The sequence below is a fragment of the Lasioglossum baleicum genome, chromosome 16, assembly GCF_051020765.1.
Source record: "Lasioglossum baleicum chromosome 16, iyLasBale1, whole genome shotgun sequence".
Taxonomy (NCBI): Eukaryota; Metazoa; Arthropoda; class Insecta; order Hymenoptera; family Halictidae; genus Lasioglossum; species Lasioglossum baleicum.
The window spans coordinates 5524100-5542316 of record NC_134944.1 but is presented as its reverse complement, the minus strand read 5'-3'; the positions used below and the strand labels follow the sequence as shown (position 1 = coordinate 5542316).

The 18217-nt window shown below is 45.4% G+C and overlaps 1 protein-coding gene across 1 annotated transcript in view; it reads right to left on the bottom strand.

The window, feature by feature from the left end:
* LOC143217133 (signal-induced proliferation-associated 1-like protein 2) overlaps positions 1–18209 on the bottom strand; it is a 40791-nt gene extending 22582 nt beyond the window's left edge. Inside the window, exon 1 of the mRNA XM_076440931.1 lies at positions 18074–18209. The gene's annotated coding sequence lies outside the window, so the exon portion shown is untranslated. The remainder of the gene's footprint in view (positions 1–18073) is intronic.
* Positions 18210–18217: the final 8 nt, after the last annotated feature.

Here is an 18217-nt window from a genome sequence, read left to right as displayed (position 1 = left end):
TACTTCCTTTCCATCAATTTCTAATTTTGTTGGGTTTAAATTATTTATTTGATTCTGAAAATTATCTATTTCGCTTTTAATTAAACTATCGCTTTCTTTTTCAAATAGGAATTTGTGCGGGCGGCAATATCTAGTTGAACCAGGGCTCGGATTTTCCCAGACTGAATGTGCTTCATTTGACATTTTAATTGGTACAAAAGATATTAAAAATAAAAATTGATCGTTTCCCTCGGTGGACGTATATTTCTGTTTGTATGCGCTGTGCCCTGCGCTCCCGTCACATCCCCATTTACAAAATAGTTCCAAATTATCTTGGTCATTGAATAGAATTGTATTACCATTTAATAATCGGGATGTCCAAAGGTTTAATCCTATTTGTAAGGGAATTTCTGCACTTTTTTCCGTTAAAATAATGCTGTTTTCAGGCGGTAGAAAATTATACTTTGCTTTTTGGACTTCATGATAGGACGGATACATTTTATGCCCTATGCTTAAAGCTTTTTTTCTATTTATTTTATATGCATGTACAGTACTTTTTGTGTCTATAAACAATGCTAAAGCCTCTTCCGGAGTCATTGATCTTTGCTGTGTCTTTTTTTCCCTTAAATACTTTAATTCTTTTGTGATCGATGAAGCATTACCTACTAAACTTGCAACACTTCTTTTTCCTTCTGCTCGTAAAGCGACTTCTGTAGCAAACGTTAATTTAGTCGCAGAATTTTCTTCGACAAGTGTCGAGACCCTACGCTTTTTAGTTTTATAAGAAGCATCTTCGAATGATGTCATTTTCCTTCCAGAAGAGCTTGAGGTTGAAGGTATTGCAACGTTTGCGTCAAATACACCTTCAAATAAAATAAAATTTTCTTCCTGAAGCCAGTCCGAATATCTTTCTACGAAATATTCTTTTCTTCGCTGACATTTGTTCCAGCGATCTCTCACTCGGCTTACTATTTTAGATATATTTTTCCTTATTGTAAGAATAACTGTGCTTGATGCATTAATACAGCCAATTTTGTGTAAAATTTTTTGGCACAATTGATCGAAATCATCTTTATTTCGAAAAGGTATCCAAATTTCAAAAAAATCCATCCTTGCGATAGTGACTAAAAATAATAATAAGATATACCCATTAGAACTAAAGAATCACTAAATCTCAACGGAAAAATTAACATTAATTAAATTACAGAATGGACTAGAGTATTACTTTCTATAAATAAAACATGTACAATACGTAATTACCTCGATTCATTTTAACGGTCTTAAGTGTCCTTTCAGTTTTTTCCCTTATGTTGTTTATACGAATGTTGTTAGATTAATCTAAAAATTTGTATTTCCTATTTAAACTTTCCATAATTTTTATAAAGCATGAAATGTTTTGATTCAACGTACCTGATTATATCTAAGGAAGATTTTGATATAACGCTATCAAGCATAAAGTGATAACGTAACACATAAAACACTAACAACACTCACAGTAATAATAACAATAACAATAAAAAACAACAACAACAATAAAAATAACAAAACTGAAATATATATGAAAAACGCAAGGGAGATGTAGACTGCACGCTGATCGCTCTTAGACTGAAGAAACGAATTTTCATAGGAAGAAAGTTCAGAGGAAAACCTGACGATAGTATCATTGTATATTTCTTATATATACAATGAACGAAACCAATCCATAGGTTTCAACGAGTAGACTAAACAAATCGCTAAGTGGCGATGGTATCGGCTGCGTTCGGAACGCGCGCCCGGCCCGGGCTGTGATTGTCACGAGCGTGAACGTAAAACGACGTAACTTCATTGTAAAAATTAGTATCCATTAGCAGCGATTAGCAAGCTAAGTTGGGTACCAAAATAAAGTAGAGAATCTCTACTTTATAATAATGTAAATTTCATCGCGTGGACCGACGTGGACCATATACTAATTCATTAACGAAGAGGAGTAACATAAGCGTTTCTGTGGAAAAATAAGTACCGTCTTTGACACTTAATTTACAAAAATAGAGGAATGTTATCGATAATTTGGAATTACTAAAGTGAAAATACATGTTTTAAGATGCTATATCCATTATACAGAGAAAATTTAAATACTCCTTAGTACATTTTAACATATTTCTAGCGCGTATGGCAATGTGCCCATTCATTTATAGGTTAGGCGTCCGCTTTTTAGGTGAAGTTTACACGCTCTGTAAACATATAACAAAAGAATTTTCAGTTTTAATATTCAAGGATTTTAATCCAGGGTTATTTTAGAGCATATTGGCCCAGTTAGTTTTTGTTGATTTGAAAGTTCATTTTGTCCAGCTAAAAATGCCATTTGGCACACTGTGCGGCGTGGGGGAAAAGCGTCGGTAGAGTGGGGAGACAAGTCTTAATCTGGTGACTCTAACTACGGTAGAACCTCGCCGCAGTCCCCACCACGGGCTCCAGAATTTTCTAATTCCTGGTGGGGGTTCGCTAGTGTGCAACGAGCGAGGTTCTACTGTACTCCGTCCTGAACCCATTGGTATCAAGCATTTCTGAAATGGTAAGATAAATAATAAGCTATAATCACGTAATATTTTCGTGATAGACTGTATGGCCCATTTCCGATACGAGTCTTTGGATGACGAAGCTCGGAGCTTGGAGGGCGTTTATTTCGAGAAAAGATTAAGAGTCCGGCCCGTACCTGTGCCCGTACCCGAGCCCGTACCCGTATCGACGACCCTGTTTGTTCGCGGCCACCGCCGCGACTCGGTTACGCAGTTTTTAACGGTCCAACTATAAATACTTTCGAACTCGAGCACCATGCTCGCTCCAACGACGCGAGAACCCGTACAGAAACCCTCGCCGATGGTTCCATAGTTGTCACTATCAATTTATTAAACGGAGCCGAGCGCATTACTCACGAAAAATGTCGAACGCGTCCGAATGACTGTGGTGATCGACGTGGCTGACTCAGACTGCCATACGTCGACGGTGCAGCAAAGTGTCATAGTAATGAAATAATACAAAATTTAGACATCTGACAGAAGATGCAAGATTGATCTGGAGAGAACGTGGATGTCGGATCGGCAGGTCTTCAGCTGGTAGAAGTTAGTCAACGTAGTTTGACTCGGTCGGACCGATTTCGGGGAGCAACATGGTAGCCATTGTGTTCTGGTTGCAAAAGTTGGAAAACGAAGACTGACACAGCCGACTCCATTATTACGGAGACCGTGAGACTCAAGGTTCACTTGTGCACCCACGGCAGGCTTCCCCTGAACGATTTTCTTTTCTCGCGTCACGTTCCTCGAATGGACGAGCCGAAGAAGCCCGTGCAATTTTCGTCTGAAGACCATAGGTCTTGTAGTCATTGGAAATCCTCTGATGATACTAAATTGAGTCTCTGAAGAGCTAGAGTTGATGTAGCCGAACCAGATGTGAAACTTCTAGACCTTACACCTCCTAAAAATTCTCAAGGTCACAGAGCTTACATTATTTCTTCTACAAATCTTCTATATCTCGTAGAAACAATCTAGCTATGAAGATATTCAACTCTGCATCCCCTGAAACTCTAGGCCAGAATCTTCTAAAAGTTTAGTTCTGGAGGTACCAGGCTCTACATCCCCTAAAAATCTAGCTCTGAAGAATCCTACATTCTACATCCCCTAAAAATCTAGCTGTGGAAGTCTCGAATTCCACATCCCCTAACAATGTAGCTCTGATACTCAACTCTGCATCCCTGAAGCTCCACGCACCCTAGGCCATCCCCTAAATCCATCTGCAACTCCAGGAAGCTTGCTACCAAATTGTAGTACTCTGAACATGTTGGTTATGGCTGTGTAAACGAGATCAGTTAGAGCAGGTCTCCAGTAACTAGCTTATCTATCTGCGCGGAGATTGCGGTAAGTAGGCGTGGCCTGGTTGCTCTCGATTTCGACGGAGTCGGGCCAGTGCCCCACAGGGCAATCCTCGCGCACCGCGCAAAAGAAGAAGAAGAAGAAGAAGAAGAAGAAGAAGAAGGAGAAGGGGAAGATTCTCGACAGGGATCGTCCGATCGGTTTCCCTGGTCGCGACGAAACGAAACAGCGGCGACGCATTCGATCGTTGACCCTTTCGCGATGGGATCGAGGATCGCTTGGAGAAGAGTTGGCAGCCGTCCACGGCAACGAGCCGAGCCGAGCCGAGCTGAGCCGGGAGCAGCAGAGTGCACCGAGTATGTTACTCGACTGTGAACACTGCTACGGTCGGTCGTTACCCTCGTTTCGCCAGTTGATCATTTTTTCTCTCCGTGCCATGCTCGTGGAAACCACCATGTGCATCTTCCGGCGTGCGCGTAGCATACGCGATTCCATGCGCTCGCGCGCGCGCGCGCGTGTCCCTGCTCTGGCGAACCAGTTTCCAAACACAGAGATACACGCCGATAAGATCGCTTACGGTAAACGATGAATGAACGTCCAGAGAGATTCGACCGCTTTTCTGCGTGTACACGACCGCCATTCGCGAATCGGCCGAGGCGAATGTCGGTGAACCGGGACAAACACGGTGCCCGGCGGCGACGGGAAACGACGGCCAACGGATACGATTAAATCCAAGAGAAAATAAATGGAAAGCACCGGCGATGCGCTCCCGCCTCTCTCAATCTCTTTCTATCTCTCCTTCTCCTCTCGTTCCTCAGCTCCTCTTCATTCCCCTCGACGAACGCAGAGGAGGGTTTACTGGCTCCCGCTGGGAACTAAGATGCCCTCCTCGCCGTGCAACCAACCAACGTCGAGCATCGTTTCGACGCCGTTCAAGTTTATTTTGATATCGTTCCTTGTCCGATCGGAACCATCCTGTCCGACACTCTTCCTTCCTCCTCTTCTCTCTGTTTTCCTTCCGACGCAATCGCCCGATCTCGCGACCTCTTCCACGCTAATGAGCCCTCTTCGACCCCAAGAATCTCAAAAAATGCCGACAGTGCATAGTTTCTTGTCTAACCTTCACCAATCAATCCGTCACATTTTCCTGATTAAAACGAGTCCGAACACGACCTAGTTCGGATCGTATCTCATGACTCGATGAAAACTCGATTATCGATCTTGTTCTATCGATCAGTTTATTTATGAAACTTTTTACCAACGTATTCGTGGCAATTTCCTGATTGAAACGAGTCCAAACACGACACCAATCGGATCATAATCGCCAGTTTTATACACGGTACTAGTTCACACAGTCATGCTTCACCGGTCAGTTCGGATAACGGAGGTTCTGCTCCGAACCGTGTCGTGTTTGGGCTCATTCTAATCGGAAGAACGTCACGAATATGTTAATCAATATTTCACAAGAAAATAATTAACCCTGTCAGAAATACGGTTTTTTATTAACATTGCAAGCTTTGAAAAAATTTGAATTAATTCTGGGTTGCCTGTTAGAGTCTCTGATGTAACGTGTTCGAACCTTTTCGCAATAAAAATGTGCGTGTCACGGCGAGGATGAAAGACGAGGCGACACATCCTCTGTGAAATGGAGGAACCTGTTCAAATCGAAGAAATTGATTTTTTCGTTCGAGCCACTTGTGCGGCGTGCTCTCGTCGCTCCCCAGGAAGATCGGAGGATCCTTTGTGTTGCCCGGAGAAAGGGAGTCGAGGGCTACGGCCCTGAGCACCGGAAGTCCTGCCCCTTGCTCCGCACGTCCCTACTCGGGTCTCTTCACTTCTCTTCTACCTATCGCACGTAACCCTCGCTTAATCGACGGTGCATCCAGTTGGTTCGATTTTCGTTTCGAGCCAAGATTTCCATGCAAAAACACACCGGAAACAAAAGATCCACGACCGCTGTAATCAGGGAAAAAGAGACGCTCGAGGATAGGCCTCGGGCCCCGTGATGTGTCGGCGCTTTTCAACCGCAATTGATCCTGCGAAATTACATGCACACACGTTCATCGCTTATCGAACAATTCCTGGAATTCTGTTGTTCCTTTCGGAATTATTTCCTCCGTTTCCACGGCTTCTATGACCGGTCAATTTTAACTCGAGGAGCAAAATCGTCAAGCTATTATTCAGTTTCCTGGCGAATTAATTAAGATATTGCTGTTAATATAATATTAACCCTTAGCACTCGAGTGGTGGCTCAGAATCACCATTAAAAATTGCTGTACCAGTATTCAAATTATTATTTGTATTATTAAATATTATATACAGGGAGTTTTTGTGCCATTAAAAATAAAGGAGATATTTAGGTGGCCTCTCCTTCAGCTGAGACACCCTGTATAATATATTAAAAATTATTCTAGGTCGGAAGAAATTAATTTTCCAGTTAAAATGGCTCCAAGCGTAAAGCGTTATTAAATTAATAACACCAAGAGAGAAATAAACTTCTGTTGCTCCTCACGTCTCGTAATTAATGCAAACAATTACATTGTGAGAGGATCCAGAGTTCCAAGATGGTCTACCGAGGGTTAATATGTCCCACGAGACAGTAAAAAAAATGGGAACCGTGGCCAGATAAATAATTTTATAATTATTCATTTCTCGCGTCTTCCCACGCACTGCGAATTGCGACGCAGGGCTTCGGGGGTCTTCCTTTCCCATGGGACGAGCAGGAAGAACGGACCACGGATCACGGCCATTCGATACAGGATCCTCGAGAATTTCGGAGCGTAAGATTTCACGCGTGTGTGCGTGTGCGATCTCGCGCGATTTACGGAGCCAGTGGCTCGCGTTTCCGCGGCGGGTCCGTTCGAAACCTGCGTGCAGGAAACGAAAGACAGGATGATCGGACACCGGAGAGACTCTCGATCCGATCGACGAGAAACACGGTCCCGGAAAAAATGGAGGAAGACGTGTGTGGATGGTTGTTGCGCAAGGAAAACGACTCCGAAGGCGTTCCGGTGGCAGCGTTCCCGCTTGTTCGTTATCGGCTCGCAACGATCTTCCGGAGCACCGCTGGAACGACGAAAGGTTCGACGTAACGATTCGTGTCCGGTGCTACTCGACGCAATAAAGATCGCATAACATCCTCCGTTTCGTGCAATTTGTAGCAAGGCACGCCGCGGCTTTCGGAATCTTTCCGATCGGCTAGCTCGCTCCACAATATCGTCGCGACTCGCTGAACCTTCCCGACTTTCTACCCGATCCTTTACCGAAATCGATCGGCCACTTTTACAATCGCGGAATTCCCGACTCTTCCGGTTTCATTCTCGGAATTCTCGGTTCTACGCGCCCCACGATGCTTTCCATCTCCGTACACGAGCTGGCGCGATCGTACCTTTTTAAAACTGTTACCAACGCATGCGCGACACGTTTCCGCTTAAAACGAGTACAAACATGATACAGCGGAACCTCTGGTATCCGAAAGCGATCCGTGCACAACACAATTTACTGTAAAAATCAGTAAAGATTTTCAAATATTCTAATTTCTTTGTGAAACTTTGATCAACATATTTTTGGCAATTTGCTGATTAAAACGAGCCCAAAAACGATACAGCGGAACCTCTGGTATCCGAAAGCGATCCATGCACAACACGATTTACTATAAAAATCAGTAAAGATTTTCAAATATTCTAATTTCTTTGTGAAACTTTGACTAACATATTTCTGGCAATTTGCTGATTAAAACGAGCCCAAACACGACACCATTCGGATCGAGATCGTTGAAATATTCGTGCTCCGCCGGCCAGTTCGGATAACGGAGGTTTAGCTCCGAACCATGTCGTGTTTGGGCTCATTTTAATCGGAAAAATGTCAGGTAGCTGTCGGTGGAACTTGTACGAGTCAATCGTTGTGGGTATAATCTTGCACATTCAGGAAGGTTGAGATTTTAACTTTAACATTGTGTCGAGATTATTACTGTGTTCCTTTCGGCGAAAGAGGGTGCACCTGCACGGCTGGACTGCTGAATCTCTCGAAATAGAGCGGCATTATACCCGCGGCCAGCTGTGCGCGTTTTTCGCAGAGCGCAGCGTTCCGGCGTCTTTCGGCCTGTTCGTTCGGTCACGTACGGAGAGGAACAAAGCGAGACGCGAAATTGTTTTGCCGTTGACTCACCGGCGATCCATCGATTATGGCAGCGGAAACAACACAGCCGCTGCGACCCTTCCGCGACGATTCGCTGCTGTCGACTGGACCCTTTGTCACGATTCTTGTTGTTTTCCGTAGAGAAGGATAGCAAACGCTGTCGTTCCGTGCTTCGGGAATTAATTTCAAGGTAACGATCGAACCTAGCGAGCTGAAACTTCGCGTATGTGTTCGCAGAGACTCGAAGTAGTAGTAGAAAATTCGATAACATATTTCGCTAACAATTGGGAGAGTTATTAATAAATTGGTTTAATAACTCTTGCAAAAATTTGTATTATTACTCGAAACATGATGACGGTTTCCTTGGAATGAATTCTCAGATGCAGCAATCGGTTGTTACGGAATAATATTTTTATCGTTGGCGACGAGTAAATACGAGATAATAAGGGTATGAAAATAAGAAGCGTACGATAATGATGCGTACGGGGAAACCTGAACGAGAAGTGTCGAGGGACACGGCCATAAAATACAAGTCGATTAACGATAAGATAAAGCGGTTAGAGCTAGAAAAGGGAGAGGAATAAATAACCTTGGGATAGACACAATGGGGAGGGAATAATGAAAATAAATGAGATGCACATGCGAGGTAGAGGCATTAAGAGTGCATATCTAAATTAGAACTGCAGTTCGAGTTGCCGTGGAATTAATGATCTTGCATTTAGCTTACAATGTGCCATAATTTCACAATGTGTAATATAATAACTGCTATTGAATCGGGTTTTCTCAAACGAATCCTCACGATTCAACGAACAATGAACACCGGACAAAAGATTATTCAGTTCCGAGATCAACCAAGAAACGTATGAAAATAAACGAAATTGTCAATTGTTGTAACAGGACAGCTAAAAGGTTTTTGCAGAAAATCAAGGAGCGAAATCTCGGTCGAACAATTGCCAGCTGTATCTGCGACGTCGTCGTACACGATTTATTTTTTCGCCGGTAATTCCTCGCGGAGATAACGATCGAGAACGACATGGTCGAATGTACTGTGCATTGAGTCACAATCGTTCGATATTAATCGCGAGATAAGGGAGCGCGATAGCGTAATCGCTCGGAATCGGCGAACAATAACGCGCTCGTTGGTAGCTCTTTGGTAGCGATTTTCATGGAACCGGTGAAAGTGGGAAAGGGGTACCGATTACGGGTCTGGCGGTAACGTCAACTATGGAAAGTTGGATTGTTCACGTTTCCACGACCTTCTTTCGCCGCATTCTGCAACGATCGACACTCGTCGTTCGACGAGTTTTCTTTTTCGCGAAGCGTCGCCCGAGACGTTGCTTTCTACAATTCTTCAATGAAACCTCTACCAACAAATTCGTCACGTTTCTCCGATTATAATGAGTCCAAACACGATACAGTTCGGAGCAGAACCTCTGTTATCCGAACATGTTCCCGGTAAACATGATCCGAATGATGTTGTGTTTGGAGTCGTTTTAATCGGAGAAAAACAACCAACTTTCTGGATTGGAAGAATAGGAACACGAGCAGAGAATGATAGAAAGCCGCGATTCCGCGAGAAGAACGCATAAGGCGCGTTGGACGGCTCCGTGACCCAGAAAATCGACGCGCGAAGCGAAACAGGCCGCAGTCCGCAGACGTTTCTACGACTTCATCGGTGCCGAGAGATTTCGAGCGACGGATTGGGATCGCCGCGAGCGAACCGCGATATTGTCGTGGCTGTATAGCTTCCCAGCTCCCTCCCAATCCCATCAATACCTGGGCAAGGTCGGTCCTGCACGGAAAATTCGAGGAACATCGTGTGGGCGTGGCTTCGTGGCCCCTGGCGCGCAGCCCAGTGTCCCAGAGGGCAGGTCGTGCAATATTAAATTGATTTAATTCATTTTATTCCGAATCTGTGTGGAGGAGATTAAGTGAGCGAGGCTTGTTGGCCCCAGTGCCCCAGAGGGCAAGCTGCGCGCAGTATCGTGGGTGCATGTCGGTAGAATCTCGGAGCGTATGCACCGGTGTACCTGGCGTGCACGCCCGGCGGTGCATATGCAATGCACACGGAGAAAGAGGAGGAGTATTTGTTGTCTGCCGGAGAGCTCGACACGACGCGACCGAGTGTACCGGGGAAAGGAGTTCGAGGCAGTCGAAGGGGCCCGACGGGGCCAGAAGGGGGCCCGAGATGCCGTTATACTCCGCAGAGTCACTCGGGGCAAGCCTAACCCAACCAAAGAGGCCCCGAGAAGCGAGAGAAAGAGAGGGAGACAGCTGGATTCTCTGTATTATCGTCGTTCCTCTTTTTTCCACGAGGTGACCACCCGAATATGCTACTGACCCAATGCGGGGGCCCCTGACCCGCGACTCTGATCCTAGAACGATCGAACCCGATCCCCTCTGTAGAAAACAAACATCGGAACGTGAGAACGAGTCCCATCGCCACTGGGCCCAATGGGACTGCGTTCTCTCACCAGCTCGGTCGCCGATGAGCTGTCCTCGCTAGCTGGGCAAACCTCCTTTTTTCGGGCCCATTCTGCACGAGGAAACTCGGGGACTTTGATGGATGGTTCCTTACGGGGGTACTCTGGATTTCGAGGTCGCTATTCAGGAATTATTTTCAGAAAAACTACTGAATCTTTTGCTTTGAGATTTTACACACATGTTCACTGGTAACTGAGGTACGTGTATGATTTTTTTCAAGTAGAAATAATCAAAATTATGCGAGTTATATATTTTTTAAGTCCCGAAAGTTCATTTCGTTTTCGATGGAAACGTAAAACATTGACAAACCCACGCTCGCATCTCTTGCATATGCTCGTGTTCCTAAACAATACTAAACGGGCACGTTGCGAAAGACACTTCTGGGACAAGCTGATACGTCGAATACATACATTCCGAGCACATCGTTCCAATTCGTTCGAATTCAATTAGGAGTCGGAAAATCGTAAAAGTATGTACAAGGTTCCTCGTCTCAGTTGTACCACTTCAGCCAATTCGATTTGGCATCGGAGAACACAGAAGAGTATGCGCGGATAGTGTTCGTCGTAGGCTCTGTCGGAACGCTGTGCGCCTCCGTAAAAGCGCAAGCAAAACGCTCGGTTGCCGTTCGGTTTTCGCAACGAGCCGCCTCGCGAGAAATGTAACCGAACCGCCATGCTGCTTGTCCCTGGAAACGACGAACGCTTTGCGAAACCGAACCAGGCAAACGGATGCGTAACACGCGATTCCGAGCTGTTGCTCTCTCCCGGAATACTGTGATGGGCTCATGATGCCTCCTGGGTCGATCATGCTGATCGAACTCGAGAACAGGTGGAAATGAGGTGAAAATAAACAGCACCTAATTAACACTAAACCTGCCGCTGTCGGTCATATAACTGGTTTTATACATTTTTTTATCCGAGCACATATTGTGCTAAAAATTGCACAAAATGTAAGTAAATAGGACCTTGGCATTTTTGTAAGCTAAAACATTTTTAATCGTTTTTAGTGCTCGGTAGGTTAAGTGTTAATAGGGGCGGCCGGTTACCCTAAAATTTCGGGTCGGAGCCCGAAAATTTATACTGTGTAGGCTCCCGAATATCAGATTTTCGAGATCACGACGCGACCGATCACTACCCGACCCGATTTCTACTCCGAGAACCCGAAATTCCCGACTATTACAAATTTTCGGGATCACCAAAATCCGAACGGAGGCGCACCCCTAATTAATCGTCCTTCGCCGCTCTTCCCCAGCAAAGTTTCGGACACGACAGCTTGCGGCTGGCGGTAGCGGAGGTTCACACGTCCAGGACTGCGAGGAGGATGTTTTTACAGTTAGCGTACAGGCTGCGCCGTAACAGTACCTGTATTCGCGAGGTAGGTGGGCAGGTCTAGCGATTCGTGTAATCGAGCGCTCGTTCCGATTCTCCCTCCGGATGCACCGTGATCTATGGATCCTCGAGAACATCCCGGTTTGTCCCTAAGAATCCGAACGACGATCCCGCAAGTTTGCGGCAGAGGCTATCGGGAGTTCCCTAATCGGTCGCGACCTGCTTTCATTTTTAACTGGCTGGATCACTTATTTTTATAAGCGCTAAAGAGAGCGCGTCGCCGGCAAAGAGGGCTGTGCGGCTAAGGAACAGTTTATTTATACAGCATGTCCGAGCGGGCAGAAACACGCGGATTGTTGCTCCCCGTTGTTAACAATTAATATCGCGTCGCTCGTTTTCGAGGGCGAGACACGACGACGACCACCACACGAAATGAACATACGAAACAGAAAGGGCTAATCCCCCAAGCGGCCCGGACGACCGCCGGGACCCTGACGAACTTCTCCCAGAGGTCAATCAACGCATCCGGCCCTAATTAATTGACTTTCCTAGCATTTAAAGAACCTGTATCCTGCCAACCCGACGCCGCCAATGATCGCCACCAATAATTCCGTGCCACCGGGAAGGGTTATCGCCGCAGGAAATAGTCTAGTCGATCGACCATGCTCTCGACTCCGTGCCTAAACAGAAACGAGGAAACGAGTTCACCGGAGAAACCCGATCCGTCCGTGTCTACCTTCTCTTTTGTCGAGCCGAAGGTCTCCGAACTCCGAAATCTGCTCCCGGAATCTGTATTCTTCCGAGAATTTAGCTCCGAGGACTTCCGATGCCTCGCTGTATTGTCAGTATTCAGTTTTTCAAGTTGATATCTCGTTCGTGGGCGTGGCCTCGATGGCACGGGCTCCGGCGGGGCCAGAGCAGTGGCCCGCGGAGCAATCCTCGCCGGAGTCTGCCTCGGGAGCAACGTTACAGGCTATCGTAGGACATCGTCTAGCTCCTCGGCTTCTACAAGCGTCTGGCAATCCTCGAAGCGACAAGTGGTACTTTTTTAATATGCGTGGCATATCGTTTAAGCGGAACTCGGCGTGCCTCGCAGCGAGGCAAGAGGGTTCTCCGTCGAGGAGGAGGCACCCAGACAAATTCATCTCGCGACAACGACGCGGTCCCGTTCCCTCGAAAAAGTGTACTCGGTTGCACTCGTAACCCTCGAGAACAGAGAAGAGCAACTCGATCCGTTTACAGTGACGCGGACAAGGGAAACGTTTCGTATACACGCAGATTTCACGAGTCATTCCGGGCTGACTCGGGCCCGTGCACCGATAGAAGCACAGTTGTCTGACAAACAAAACGATCACGGGCTCGACCATATGCTCCGTCCACAATACGGCCTTTCTAGCCATTAGGCCGCTTGAAACTCTATCGCGTCAGCGAGAGGATTAGCTGTATCGACTATTCATACCGCTACTCGTGTCACGCTGCCCTATTCGCCACGCTATACTCCGTTCCTCGAAAGAGCGGATTACAATTACTCCAAATGGCGCGTTTGAGGGATCTTGTGGACGGTGACGTTGCTCTGTGGGACACTGTTCCGATTTTGAATTGGAGAGCTACGAAGCCACGCCCACTCTTTATCTATAGTGCGTGCTATAATTCGCATCGCCGTAGTCTATTCCTCGAAAGAGGAATCGGCAAGAATACTGCCGGTGACAACATCAAATTTGAAAGGATAGTCACGGTGGTCATCCTGGTCGAGTCTACGAGCGGCCTTTTCTGTAGACCTGGGGCTGGTCTGTGGATGGGTATCGCTTAGGTATGCGGCTGCAGCTGTTCAAAAATTCCAGCCGGGTTGGCATGGCCTGTCCCATCCACGGTATTTTCGAGTATCGAGTCTCACCTACCCCGAACGATACCATATACCGTGATCTCACTTTCTGGAATTACGAGGTCCATCAACGGAGACCGAGTTCCGTTAATAAATATCGCGATTACAGTTATAAGAGCGCGTGCTCCGCTTGCTGGCCGACGAAACGGTTGTCATTGTACAATTGTACCACAGTTAAAAACATGTTGCGTTAACCTGAATCCAGAGCCCTGAACAGTTCTGATGAGATCGCAATCGTTACATAGAAACTGGATTAGACAGCTACCTATTTTTTAAATGATTGCAATCAGACCAAAATGATATGCAACAGTATTGTTTAATTTTTTAAATTTAATTATTGGGTTGGCAACCAAGTTCGTTCGGTTTTTGTGATTTATTCCAATGTAAAAAACCGAACGAACTTATTTGCCAACCCAATATTATGCATATGATCTCATTTTTATCACAAAAGTAAAGCAATTTGCAATTACGATACACGGCTACTTGCTATTTGAATAATTGTAAGCAGATGAAAGTGACACAACAGTATTTTTAAGTTCTTTGAATTTAATCATTATGCATTCGATCTCACATTGAGGAGAGTGGCCCTCAAAGGATTCTAATTCCGAAGCACATTGCACTCAAGCACTCGAAAACCGCATAATTGAAAGCTCAGAAGTGACACCATGATAGGACAAATTTCTCTCGTATAGTATCGGAGCAATTATGGTTTTCCGAACGATTGGCGACAAGAAATTCATCGGGAAAATCGGGCTCGAGATGCCCGGAGCCGCGGGTTGTACCTCGAAGCGACGATCCAACAACCGGAAGTAGGCGTAATAACGAACTCCCATTGCCTATACGTGCCTGGAATACAATAACATTGTATGGCACAAAGGCTTGTCCCTCTCCTTTTCTCTTTCTCTCCCCCTTCTACCTTTCTCTCTCGTTGTAACGGTCACTCCGGAATACCCAGAAATTCCTAGTAGCTTTTTTCAAACGAAAGGGACCATCGTTGCCCGTCATTCGTTTTTTAAAGACCGTTCGGGAAATCCCGACAGCGTCTGCGGCTGGTTTCGATAAGTAATTTACGAGACCGAGTCGATAACCACAACTCATACGCTCTTGGTCAAGGGCAACCGAGTTTCGACGAGCATGCTCGTTTCGAAATGGTGCAAGTCAAAACACAACAATAACATACACGTCAATGTGAAAACATATTTTCTTATGCAAGTCACGAGAATTATTGATTACTTAACGAATACTTAACCTACCGAGCACCAGAACTACATTCTGTAAAAATTACTGAGCTGCATTTGTTTTATTTGAGAAGTCTTCAGACGTTGCTTTTACTCTTCAACAATTCTAATAATAAGCTGCAGTGTATTTTTCAAATTCTTCTAATGCAACCATGCACCGAGCGCATCCCTCCGCGAAACGCATCGACTTTATGCTCGGCGAGTATGATTATGTGGGTGGTAGGAATTCGCAACCCACGCCCCGCTCATCGAAAATTACGAGCGAACGTAATTGCGAATTACTCGCGCTACGAAAAGTTGAATCGTACCGGATAGAAGCTGATGGACGATTTCAACGATATCGAACGAGAACGATCGCAGATTCGAGGCTCCCCACGTGTGGAAAGGTGATCGCGTGTGATCCGCACAGCTCCGAAAGTTCGATCGCGAATAGATCACGGGGAAAGGTCAATCGATGAAGAAACCCGAAACTCGATTAATCTGAGTGGTACCGGGAATCTCGGAAAAATTGATTCCTCCTTATTATACGATTCATTAAACGCATTATTCGTGAACGTTTTCGAAAAAATTTCACTCGAATATTCGTACAATTGTGGAATTTTTGTGAGTCGTTATTTTGAACTTTAAGAAATAACTATCAAGTTATGATCGTGACAATTTTCTGATTAAAACGAGCCCAAACATGCCACAATTCGGAGCATTTTTCCGTACGAAATACACAAACCTCGATTATGCGAACTGATCAGGGTGTTCCAGAACTATGCCGTGTTTGGGCTCGTTTTAACCAGAAAATCGTCACGAATGTCCCGATGTATGTTTCTCAGAGTAATAATCCAAAACAACAAACAATATAAGTGACATTTCAGTTTGATCAGAGTGTTCCAGAACTATGCCGTGTTTGGGCTCGTTTTAACCAGAAAATCGCCACGAATGTCCCGGTACAGGTTTCACAAAGAAATAATCCAAAACAGCATAGTCAAGAGACAATATTAGTGATATTTCGGTCCCGAAGTTTTTCAAGTATGTATATCGCAGGTATCCGAGTTCCGACAGCTTTCGATTACACACTCCTCTCGAGTCGCGAGTAATTGTAGGTAATTGGCGCGGTTCGGTTAACAGCTGGAAACTCCGAGTCGAATCGAGTGGCGGTAATACGCGTACAGAAACGCGGATTATGTGTACAAACATACGCGAGAATCCGGCTTTTAACCGTCTCCTGGAAGCGAGCAGAGAAGAAACGAAACGTAACGGACCGTGACGCGTTGCGAAGGTGATCGTAACGCGAGTACTAGGACGAGGATTCCCTGCCATAATGCCGTGGCGTATACAGTGGCCCACAAAAGCCTTCGGACACGTCAGATCCACTCTTTCATCCCACTCTTGCGTACGCAAGATGCGCAATTCAATCAGGACCGCATTCTTTCAATTTTTGAATCCACTTGCTCAATACATCATTCGAATAAAATATATCCTACGAGATTAAAACGTTTTATAGAGTGTGCTAGTAGCTCGTTATAGAATGATTATTTATTTGGCGAGTGGATTCGAAAATTGAGAGAATGCGCTTTTGATTGTATTATTAGAATTAGTATACTGTGTGCAGGTACGGACAAAGGTAAACATTTTTGCGAAACGTGCACTGTGACGACGTTGTAGACGAGCTATTAACACAATCTATAAAATGATTATGAAGCAGTACGAAGTAAATATTTCTACAATGTGCAGAACGCTGTGTAGAAGATTTCTATTCTTATCGACGCCTCGGGAAGGCGCAGTAAAGTTTCTGTGCAGTTAGGTTCCGTGTCAACGGAGTTATTGCACCGGCAGCGTGTCCCATTGAATGTAACTGCTTGTAACGCGTGATTCACTTTTGACTCACCTGAATTCCGTAGATATCAACGGTAATCTTAATCCTCGCGGTTATCGTTACCGATCGTAATAAAAGGAGGCACGGCATTTCTGACAGAATTGCATTTTTGACAGAATCGACGTTGTCGGAGAACGTAGATTCGCAAAATGTGTTCGTCAATCTCGAAGATACAATACAATGCAGTTCAGCGTAGATTATTCCACGCTGAATAATACTGTGTTCTACTAATATTTAATAATATGTTTTGCTCGGCACTAAGCGTGCGGTGATGTCACTGTCAACTGAAATTTCGAAGCCCGTGACACGATCGTAATCACAGTGAAAATTGTAATTACCTGCAGTCCCGCGGGGACTTTCAAATTACCCTCACAAACAATTTACACGCGGTCCCTACAAGGGAGGAAGTTTACAACCCCTGCGACAAATACGAAACCGATTCGTTCCCACCGAGTCGAAATAAAACATTGTTCCTCTGTCTTCGACTGTTTAACCTTCGCAGGCTGACAAAAGAGCTAACGAGGGGCTCGCCGCTCCACTTTAATTGCGTGTAACCGTGCCGCATGAAAGTGTCATTAACCCTGCATGAACGGAGTCCGTGGGATCCAGAAAATCGTTGCTATTTTCCTTAATCGTTGCTCCTTTAACCCTTGATTAGCGAGCCTTTCAACGGTGTCGCTTTTCCCGGCCAGCAACAGTTTGGCGCCGTTCGAACTCGACATTAACACTAAACCTACCGAGCTCTACAAATGGCTGGCATGTGTTTCCTTATAAAAATGACGTCACAGAATTTATATGGACGTCCTGTGACTTTTATAATTTCATTAAGTGTGAAATATAAATCCAGAAATCGGTCATTTGATCGATGGTGGTGGGTTTAGTGTTAACGAAACTCCCACTCGAGAAAAATTGTAACTTTAACTATTCATTTTCGAGGGTATATGAGCAAGATATTGCTTAAAATCGCTTTCGGAGTCAACCAGCGAACTTTCAAGATTGAGCACGTAAGGGTAGTTTCATCAGAAGACAGTTTCTCATTCTCGCAAACAAGTAATGCCAGGATTATGCGACCCCGAAGACCCCTGAAACCATTTCTGACGTATAATTGCCGTAGGACCCGAATTTCGCCGATCCTTCTCGAGATTCCGGTTTGCCTGGCGTGCATAGTCAACGTGTTCTGAATGAACACATCGGTGACCTTCGGCTATCGGTATTCCTCGGTGCACGATCGGCAAGGGGGTTGGGGAGGGGCGTTCATAGCGTGTCGGATCGTTGTAAAACGATAAGGTCGAAAGAGCAATCGGGGCACTTACATTTTCCGGCTGCGACGATCGCCTCTGCCTCGGTACACAGAACAGCGGCACGCCGCTTTCCCTCTTCCTCTCCAATATAACGGCCTTCCGGTCCCCTCTGCCACCACTAAATAAACCGAATCGGCGAGTAGCACCACTCGTGGA